Genomic DNA, 10,701 nt, shown 5'->3' on the forward strand with positions numbered 1-10,701 from the left:
CGACTACACATCTTTCACTGATGAGTGTCTGTACTTTTAAGCTGAATGCCTAAACCGACCGACTTCCCCCGGGAGAACATTCTGAGGCCACGAGGATTGAAGAAGGGAAGGGGAGAGCCACCAAGAATGTATGCGAGGAGCGGGAACATCTCCTAGAGGGACTAAAACGAGAAGCATAGCCACAGTCCCCCCCCCCCGCCCCCCAGATTTTGGGTTCCACTGGGGTTTGGTTCAAGAAACAGCCATTTTCCACCCTTCTGCTCTGAGTAAGCTTTGCTATGGGTGGCCAGAGCAGGAAGCCCTTTTGGGGAGCTCTTTTCCATAGCGGGGGTGGGGGTCTTTTCCATAGCGGGGGTGGGGGGGGGTGTGGAGGAGCCCGTGCTGGAGGGACGCCCCACCCCCAGGGTCTGCGCATGTGCTGAGCCCGCTGAGCCCGTGAAGCGGGCGGTGTTCTCCGCCTGGTGCTCCCCCAAAACCGCTCCACATCACCGAGAACTGAGACTGACGCTCTGGTTCTGGAAGAAGCTCGGCACTTTGCTCCTCTTCTGTTCCCGGAGCCGCCAGGTGATGTGTTGTCTTAAACAGCAAAACTGTACACATGGCAATTCAGTTTCAATTAGCAATAATCGCGCCTCGGATAAACCTCATTGGCTACGATACTGCCACTGCGCAAAGCTGGCAATTCAGTTTCAAAGGAAATGCCTTGCCGTGCCAATTGTGGGATAATCATTTTCCACACCAAAAACACACTTGAAAATGTTGGCTTTTAAGACACATAAACAGTGGAACCGCGAACCCACTTGTTGAAGCAGAGACAAGAGAAACCGCATCTCCTCAGTATGGCAAGTGAAGACAGGCAGCTGCTGCTACCCTGCGTCTTCCCAGCAGAGTCTGCCGCGCTCAGCAAGGCCGCTGGTGCCCTTTCAGGAGGGGTCCTTCCCTGCCTTGGCTGCACGTACCTGAGGCTCCCCGAGGCCTAGCCGCGCTCGGAAGCGCGCCCAGGGTTGGCTGCGCGTGGTGATCAGACCCGGGGGCGACAGGCTGCCGTGGTCGATGCCACTGGGGCTTTCTGGCAGATGGGCGCTGACCAAGGGGCTTGCTTCCTCTGAGAGCGGGCTCTGCTCTTGCTTATCGCCTTTCGTTCCGCTTACTGCCCGGCCGAGCGGCCATCTCACCAAAGGCTGGTCTGGGCGCTGAAGCTGGCTGCCAGTGAGCGTTTACTCTCCCCTCATGCGATGGAAGAACAAACCAACCAACCCAAACCAACACCCAGTGACCCTCTTCTGTTGGTAGGGAAGCAGGAGGGGATGCAGTCCTACGCTCAAATGCAACCCCAGACAACAGAGATGCCGTCTGTCTGTGGATCAGGGAGTCCGCCGGCTGTTGCTCCCTTTGTACCTCAGAATCTATGGGTCAAGATCACCTCAGTGAACATCAGTTTGTAAGGTTAAATTTACCCTGATGCCTGAGCACATTACTTTCCATTTCAACTGGACGGGGGCTTCTGCTTCCAGACAAAAATGGGGAAAATGTGTGTCACCTATTCCTCACGCTAATTACAACTACAAACCCTGGGCAAAATGCATACGGACTCAACAATGTGGAGGAAAGAAGACAGAGGGCTAGAGACCTGGTGATTCGGGAGTGACCCAGAGGTGAGCTCTGTGGGGAGGGGGGGAGATGGAGAGGAGAGGGAGTTGAGGGAAACTGGAAGGGGAGATGAACCATGAGAGACTATGGACTCTGAAAAACAACCAGAGGGTTTTGAAGGGGCGGGGGGGGGGGGGGAGGTTGAGAAATCAGGTGCTGGGTAATAGGGAGGGCACGTACTGCATGGAGCACTGGGTGTGATGCCAAAACAATGAACACTGTTATGCTGTAAATAAACAAATTAAAAAAAAAAAAAAAAAGAATGTGGGGGGGGGGGGCGCGCACACGCACTCGTCTCCTCATATCCTAGCCTGGGCACTAGAGAACCCTGAAATTTGGAAATGCCAAATGACACACCAAAAAACCCATGGAAAACGTGTCCTCTCTAGTCAAAGGATCTGGAAAAGGATGGACCCGTGTGATGGACTGTTTTAACTCTACTTGAATATATGTTCTGGATATTAGTCCCTCTTCAGATATGTAATTTGGAAATCCTTTATCTCATTTTGTAGTGTGCCTTTTTACTCTTCTGATAGTATCTTTTGATGTCGAAAAGTCTTTCATTTTTTTATAAAGGCCAATCTATTTTCTCTTTTGTTGCCTGTGTCTTCGGTGTCATATCCAAGAAATCATCGCCAAGTCCAATGTTATGAAGCTTTTGTCTGATGTTTTCTTCTAAGAATTTTATTACTTTAGGTCTCACATTCAAATCCTTGATGTATTTTAAATTAATTTTTTTGTGTGGTGTTAGGCAAGGGTTCAATTTCATTTCTGTGCGTGTAGATATCCAGTTTTCCTACATCATTTTAAAAAAAGACTGTCCTTTACCCATTGAATGATCATGGCACTCTTGCCAAAAAATAATTTGACATACATGCAAAGATTTATTTCTGGGCTTTCTATTCTGTTTCATTAATCTATATTTCTGTATTTATTCCAATACCACATTGTTTTGATTACTGTATCTTTGTTTTGGTTATATGGGTTCCCTATAATTTCATATGAATTTTAGAATGGGTTTTGCTCTTTCTGTAAAAAAGTCATTGGAATTTTGGTAGGGTTTGCTTTGAATCTGCACATTGCTTTGGATAGGTTTTTTTTGTTTGTTTTGTTTTGTTTTGTTTTGTGTCTCTCACTGTCTCTTTATTTTTTTAATTTTATTTTTTTCAGTGTTCCAAGATTCATTTTTTATGCACCACACCCAGTGCTCCATGCAATACATGCTTCCTTAATACCCACCACCAGTCTCACCCAGCCCCTCACTCTCCTCCTCTCCAAACCCCTCAGTTTGTTTCTCGGAATCCACAGTCTTTTATGGTTCATCTCCCTCTCCGATTTCCCCCAACTCACTTCTCCTCTCCATCTCCCAGTGTCCTCCGTGTTATTCCTCATGGTCCACAAGTAAATGAAACCATATAATTGACTCTCTCTGCTTGACTTATTTCACTCAGTATAATCTTCAGTTCCATTTGTGTTGATACAAAAGTTGGGTATTCAAAAGTTGATATAAAAGTTGGGCATCCTTTCTTTTTTTCTTTTCTTTTTTTTTTTTAAAGATTTTACTTATTTATTTGACAGAGATCACAAGGAGGCAGAGAGGCAGGCAGAGAGAGAGGAGCAAGCAGGCTCCCTGGGATCATGACCTGAGCCAAAGGCAGTGGCTTAACCAACTGAGCCACCCAGGCCGTCCCCACATACACTACTTTATCTGTTCATCTATTGATGGGTATTTGGGCTGCTTTTATAATTACGCTAGTGTAGATAATGCTGCTATAAACAATGGGGTGCAAGCATCCCTTTGAATGAGTGTTTTTGTATTTTGGGGGTATAAACCTAGTAGTATGATTACTGGATTGTAGGGTAGTTCAATTTTTAATTTTTTGAGAAAACTCCATACTGTTTCCAAAGTGGCTGCACCAGTTTACATTCCCACCAGCAGTGCACAAGGGTTCCTTTTTCTCCACATCTTCACCAACACTTGTTTCTTGCATTTTTGATTTTAGCCATGTTGACAGGTGTGAGGTGATATCTCAGTGTAGTTCATTGTGTAAGTCTTTTGCCTCCTTTGTTAATTCCTATGTATTTCATTCTTTTTGATGTTTGATTTCATGTTATTGTAAATAATATTTTGTAATTTTCTTTTCAGATTGTTCATTGTTTGTGTATAGAAATGGAAATGATTTTTGTATGTTGACTTTGTATCCTGCTACTTTGCTAAATTCCTTTATTAGTTCTAACAGTGTATGTATGTGTGTTTATAATCCTTAGGGTTTTCTGCATAAAAGATTATATTATCTGCAAACAGAGATGGTTTCACTTCTTCCTTTTCATTTTGGAAGCCTTGTATTTATTTTTATTGCCTAATTTGTTTGCTAGAACTTCCAGTATTATGTTGAGTAAAAATGGTGAAAACAGGCATCCTTGTCCTGTTTCTGATCTTAGAGGAAAAGCTTTCAGTCTTTTACCATTGAATATAATGTTTTCTATGGGTTTTTCACGTGTAGTTTTTATTATGTGGAGGTAGTTTCCTTCTACTCATAGTTTGTTCAGTGTTTTTATCATGAAAGGGTGTGGATTTTTGTCAAAAGATTTTTCTGCATCCACTGAGATAATCATGTAGTATTCTCTTTCTTTCTGTTGATGTGGCATATTATATCAATTGATTTTCATATGTTGAACCATCCTTGCATTCCAGGAATAAATTCCACTTGGTCATGATATATAATACTTTTGATATGTGACTGAATTTTGTGTGCTAGTATTTTGTTGAGGACATTTACATCAATTTTGTAAGGAATAACGGTCTGTAGTTTTTTCTGTAGTGTTTTTGTCTGGCTTTGATATCATCAGGGTAATGCTGGCCTCATAAAATGAGATGGAAATAATTCTCTCCTCTTCAATTTTTTGGGAAAGATTGAGAAGGATTAGTATTCTTTAAATGGTGGAATTTACCAGTGAAGCCATTGAATTGGGGCTTTTCTTTTTTGGGGAGATATTTGATTACTTATTTGATATCTTACTAGTTATAGGTTTATTCAGATTTTTTATTTCTTTGTGGTTTAGTCTTGGTAGATTTTATGTTTCTCGGAATCTGTTCATTTCATATAGGTTATTTAATTTGTTGGGGTACAGTTGTTCTGCTCTCTTATAATCCTTTTTATATCTGTAGAATTGGTAATAGTGTCCCCATTTTCATTTCTGATTTTAGTAATTTGAGTCTTCTCTCTTTTTCCTTAGTTCATGTACCTAAAGGTACTATCACCTTTAGGTGATAGTTTCACCAGCTGAAACTATCAATTTTGTTGATATTTTCAAAGAACCAACTTTTAGTTTCATGATTTTTTTTTCTTATTGCTTTTCTATTCTTTATTTCATTTATTTCTGCTCTAATTTTTATTGGACTCTTTGATTTTGGCTCAGGTCATGATCTCATAATGAGCTCAAGCCTTGTGATGGGCTCTGCTCTGGGCATGGTGCCTGTTTAAGATTCCCTCTCTTTGTTCCTCTTCCCTCTCACCCCCAGCTCACAGCATGTGCATTCTCTCTAAAAAAAATTTACAAGATTATAGTAATGGATCATTGAATGCCAGGGGTTAGAGATAGTAAAGGAAAGAGTAGAAAAGGGTTTTCACTGTGGGAACAGAACACTTTGATATCCTGATTAGGATGGTGTTTACATTAACATATCTATGTGCTCAATTGGTGAAATCTGAATACAGTCTGTAGTTTAATTAGTAATACTGTGCCATTTTCAGTTTCCTGGTTTTCATAATTTACTGTGATTATGTAAGATCTTATAACTCAGGGGAACCTTGGTAAAGGGTAGATGGATCTAGTATTTTTGCAACTTCTTATGAGTCTAACATTGTTTTAAAATAAAAAGCAAAAAAAACCCAAAACAAAACAAAATGAGAAAACTGAATAGGAACTGTTTCTAAGTGTTGCTCTGCAAACAACTTGTGGCATTTCTGGTTCAGGGGAACCTTGGTAAAGGGTAGATGGATCTAGTATTTTTGCAACTTCTTATGAGTCTAACATTGTTTTAAAATAAAAAGCAAAAAAAACCCAAAACAAAACAAAATGAGAAAACTGAATAGGAACTGTTTCTAAGTGTTGCTCTGCAAACAACTTGTGGCATTCTGGCATTACATTGAGTGTAGCACTCAAGACTGGAGGGAGCCCCTCTCCTGCCTCTTCCTTTGGGCCATCAAGTCTACCTACTTTTATGAAGAACATCTTGCATGCAATTCAGACAGTTGTGTTCAAAATATCTGTGTGAGAGGAGCCGAGGATCCCTTTTCCAGGTGCCATAGTCTTTAACCCTGCTTCCTCCATCTTTTCCTTTTACTGTTATCACTGAAGTTGATGTTGAAGAACTGGGTCATTAATTCTGATCAGTCAGCCCATGTTTACTAGGCAAAAAGTATGTGCAAAAAGGAATATAATTTATTTGTTATTTTGGTGTCTTTATGCATATAAACACAACAGACATCATGTTCTTAGGAGGGTCTGGCTCTGGCAAACCTCCAGGGTCAGAATCCAGGGAAGATCACTCTTTGTGTGTCTCCTCACTGTTCTGGATGTGCGCCCCTCTGGGGTCCTGTAGGCACTGTCAATTGTGGTATTTTTGCTAATTTTTGTGTATATGTCCCTCCTCACTGGGGCAACGATCCTGTCTTCCAGAAAATTTTCATCCAAGCGATTGTTAACATTTGCTATCAGGACTAGGTCCTGTGATGGACTTCTGTCCCAGCTGGCATAGCCACAACACCCTTTGAGATGCTACTTAAAATCCCCTTGACTGTCTGGTCACCCATCTGCGTGTCACCATCTCAACCTTAGAACCTTATGGGAGTTCCTGTCAAATGAAATCTAGATTGCTGCCCATTGTGGCAGAGGCTGATAGTGCCAGCCCAAATCTATTTCTCTTCTTTTTCCTTTATAGAAGAATCCCCAATTATTTTGGGAGGTGGCAAGATGCTCAACTAATAAACCACATTTCCCAACTTCCTGGGTTTCTAGATGTGGACATGTGACAAGTTCTGGTGAGATATAAAAAAGGTTATTGGGTGGGACTTCTGGGAAAACTTTTAAAAAGATAGTTGTGAAGTGCCTTTTTTGGTGGTGGGGGTACTCCTCCTTCTTTCTTCTGCCTTCTGCCTGGAATCCAGATGTGATGATTGGTGTTCCATCACTAGTCTTTGCTCATGAGGTGGTCTTCAGGATGAAAGCCAGAAGCTAAATATACAGAGTCAAAGAATTGAAGGGGCCTTGGTTCTTGATGTCTGTTGCCATGCCAGGCCAGGACTGCCACCTGTAAATTTTCAGATGAGAGAAAAATAAACTTCTGTATTCTCTTTGCTCTTGCTATTAAGTCAAACAGAATTCCTAAGAGATGGTCTTTTGTGTGAGGTGCTGCTCTGGCCTGTCTACCTTGGAACTTATTACAAAGCCAGATGAGGTCACTGTGGCAGGTTGTGTGTTCTTCATGAACATTGACTGATATCAAGGGAACATGTGCTGATGTGTTTGAAGAGGAGAGTCAGTAACTGAGTGGAGTGTGGAGGTGGGGAGGAGGATGCTTGGCTTGGAAAGGATGGGGGGGGGCGTAAGGAGTGATTGGGTGTGCATGAACTTTAAGCTATACTTTTTGTGGTAGGGTGTCACCGCCTTCTCCATTCCTGAGCTTTCTGAGTCACTCCCCCTGCCAACAGGCCCTGGGAATTGAGATCCTGCTCCACCCTCCAGACCCACAGGGAAGTTGTCTCTGGTCCCAGTGAAATGAAACATGGGGAAAAGGCATTTGGGGGAGGCCTCTTGAAGGAGGACTCTTCAGTGACTCACTGCTCAACTTCCTGAGGTAGGAATGAGTTAAGCAACAGTCAGCTTTTTGCCTGATGCTAGTCCAGGCCTCTGATTTAAAAAAAAAACAACACAAAAACGTGGGATGTTCAGGAAGGGAGAGTCAGGCCCATTCAGGACTGGGCATTTACATACAGAAGCTCAAGCCTGTGCACAGCTCACAGGCAGAAGAGGACTTAATGGAAGCCGATGGAGATGCTCTTTGTGGAAGGATACAATGAGAAAGAAGCAGCTCTTGTTTTCCCTGGTGTCACCATGGTTCTGACTGATGACATTTCCACAGAACACGTCCTCTTCCCTGCCAGGCTCATTTGTGCTCTTGTGTGTGGGCTCCTGCCCTCTGCTGTAATGGGGTAGCCACAGTGGATGTGCTCATGGCCATGATGAGTTTAATGACCTCTAAATAGAGTGAAGCTTGTTTTGTTTCTATGAAAGAAGAAATGACAACTTATCTTTCCCTTCTCCCTCTTCTCTTCAGCAGTTTGGCTTGGTTTTATATAGCTCTGTCTTGTCTTGGGACCCACACCCCCAAGGCCTAGGTCTTGCTGGTACTAATACAATTGGAAGGCACAACCACACTCCTCTCAGCTCGAGATAAGAATTTAAATTAAACCTCATTTAGCTGGGCACTCCCTTTTGATTTATCGGCAGATGCCTCTTGCTGTTTGAGCCTTGTTAAATTGCTACCAAACACCTCATTGACCAGCTGTTCCTATTAAGCCAAAAGGGCATTGCAGAGCAGGGTCAATCCCCTTGCACTTTGGATGGTTCTTATATGTTATCCCTGTGGAGTGGCCACAGGGAGGGTATTATCCCCTGTACCCTGGGAGCTGTCTGGTTAATGGCAGTAAGAGATTCTTCTGCCGATGGGTGGGAGTGGGAGGGGACAAGCTGCACTGGCCAGGGACCCGTTGCTCTGTTCTGCATGCTGGGGTCCTGCCAAGTCTCTGAATGAGGCAAAGTCATGATGCCCAGCCCCTGGTGTAATGTCAGGTAGGTATCTTTCCTGTGGATAATGAGCCTAGCACGCGTATAACCTTCTCCTTCACTTACCAGCCAAGGGTGTGGCTTTGCAGAGCCAGAACCGACCTAACTATGGCTAGACATAGGTGCAGCTCACTCTGTGTAACCCATGTGTTCCCTAGAGGAAGAAAGGCACACACTTCCATCAACTGTCTCACAAGCACTTAGTGACACGGATGGAAAAGCCTAGGGCTGTTTGCCTGCATGTGCTGCATCTTTGTGTTGATAAGAAAGAGTCCCTGTCCTTGCGGTGGACACAGCCCTGTGCTAGGGTCAAGGCCTAGGCAAGCAGCCTCCATGAGCTGCTCTGCCTCCATGTCTGGCCTCTGTGGAGCACTTTTGTATAGTGTAGGAGCTGCACAACTGCACTGGGAACCCCACTGATCACTCCTAACTCAGAGGGATCCTAACTGGCTGCCTACATTTTTCTCTCCACTATATACTTTTTCCACTCCTCAGTGTCCTCCTATCCCCTGCATTCACTCCCTTTCTATTCTCAAACTAAGTCCCACCAGAGGCTTCTCTGGGGACAGAGTACAGGTCAGAATGGCCTTGAGAGTCTTGAGGGAAGCCATCTAAAGTTGAGCTTAGGGCCTGACCCCTGGCTCAAGGCTCGGTGGGGCTTGTGTGCTGGACCCAGGCAGCAGGGAAGCTCTACTTCTAAGTGCTTGGTTGTAAGGAAATTGGTAGTATTGACTCATAGACCTGGATGGGACCCAAGAAGCCACAATCTCCATCACTGTTCTTACCTGAGATTCTTGTTCCAAGTGGCAGAGGCATCACTTTGGATTTAGACATTTCAGCAAAATGTCTCAAAGGTAGGATTCTGAGAATATCCCCCTGAGTTCATCCTAGGACCCCTCTCCCTACAGCTATGGTCCCCCTGAGCCAGGGCCAGGTCTGGTGGAGCACTTTGGGGCTGGGGTTTAATGTCTCCTGAAAGTCAAGCCATATTCCAGTCCAGGTCTGTCTCAGAGAAAAACTCCACAAAGGATCTTTAAGAACTAATATCAGAGTATCATTGTCTGCTGTGATCTCCCCTTCCTGTCCCCTCATGACACAAAGACAAGCACATAACAGCTCTGGGCCAGAGGGGGTTCCTGGATGTAACCTGTCCAGGAAAGTGTCATCTTCTCCAGTTTCCTGGGTCAGACCCTCCAGGAAAGTGCTGGGCTGTGAAAACCCAGGGTTCCCAATCTCATTCTCATGGGTCAACCTGAGCCTCCTGGCCACATGTCCTTTCCTGTAGTCTTGTCACATCCACACTGCTTTCCTGAGACACAGCAGAGTGGGCACATGCACTGGACAGGAATGAATGAGCTAAGCAGGTTCTCAGGTTGCTTACGGAGCCCTCTCTGATGCTGCTCGGTATTTTACTTACCATTTTGGTGCCCACAGCAGGCAGCCCTGATGTTTTCTAAGAAAAATTATTTCCTCCTGTGTGCTTCACAGAGGGATATACTCATTCTCCTAACACAAGCTTTATTTTTCATCTTTGTAAGGGTTTTTATTCTTGTTTCTCTTTTGTTTTCTACTTGGTGATCAAAAATCTTCCCAAAGATGGCCAGTAGTTTTTGCTCCCTTCACTGCAGGGATGCATGGGGCAACTCTGTGTCCTCTGCACAGACCACACCTATGCAGGATTTTGCCAGAGCTTCACTACTAGCTCCGAGAAATCCTCCTGTTAGCCCACTTTGTTGATTTTCTTTCCTTTTTTATTTTCAGCGTAACAGTATTCGTTGTTTTTGCATCACACCCAGTGCTCCATGCAATATGTGCCCTCCCTATTACCCTCTACCTGGTTCCCCAACCTCCCACGCCCTGCCCCTTCAAAACCCTTGGGTTGTTTTTCAGAGTCCATAGTCTCTCATGGTTCATCTCCCCTTCCAATTTCCCTCAACTCCCTTCTCCTCTCCATCTCCCCATGTCCTCTGTTCCTCCTCAGTTCCGGGTGTTTTCCTCTCCCAAAACTCATCTACTATTTTCTTGTCCACTCATGGCCTTGAAATACGTGGCACTTTGATCCTTTTGCTCAGAATTTCCTTACAGACTTTGAGAATTCTTCTTCCCTTTTGGCATTATGACAAATAGTTAAGTATGTTCTGATCTGAACATCAGGCTTCATGTCTGCATCCTTTAGGTTCAATGTTCTGTACTTTTCTTTGT

At 44.0% G+C, this 10,701-nt stretch overlaps 1 pseudogene; it reads right to left on the reverse strand.

Annotated features, from left to right (window-relative positions):
* Positions 1-594: 594 nt before the first annotated feature.
* LOC123936027 lies at positions 595-677 on the reverse strand (annotated as a pseudogene).
* Between the last annotated feature and the right edge of the window lie 10,024 nt (positions 678-10,701).

Source organism: Meles meles, unplaced genomic scaffold (genome assembly GCF_922984935.1).
Source record: "Meles meles unplaced genomic scaffold, mMelMel3.1 paternal haplotype, whole genome shotgun sequence".
In the NCBI taxonomy this organism is placed as follows: domain Eukaryota; kingdom Metazoa; phylum Chordata; class Mammalia; order Carnivora; family Mustelidae; genus Meles; species Meles meles.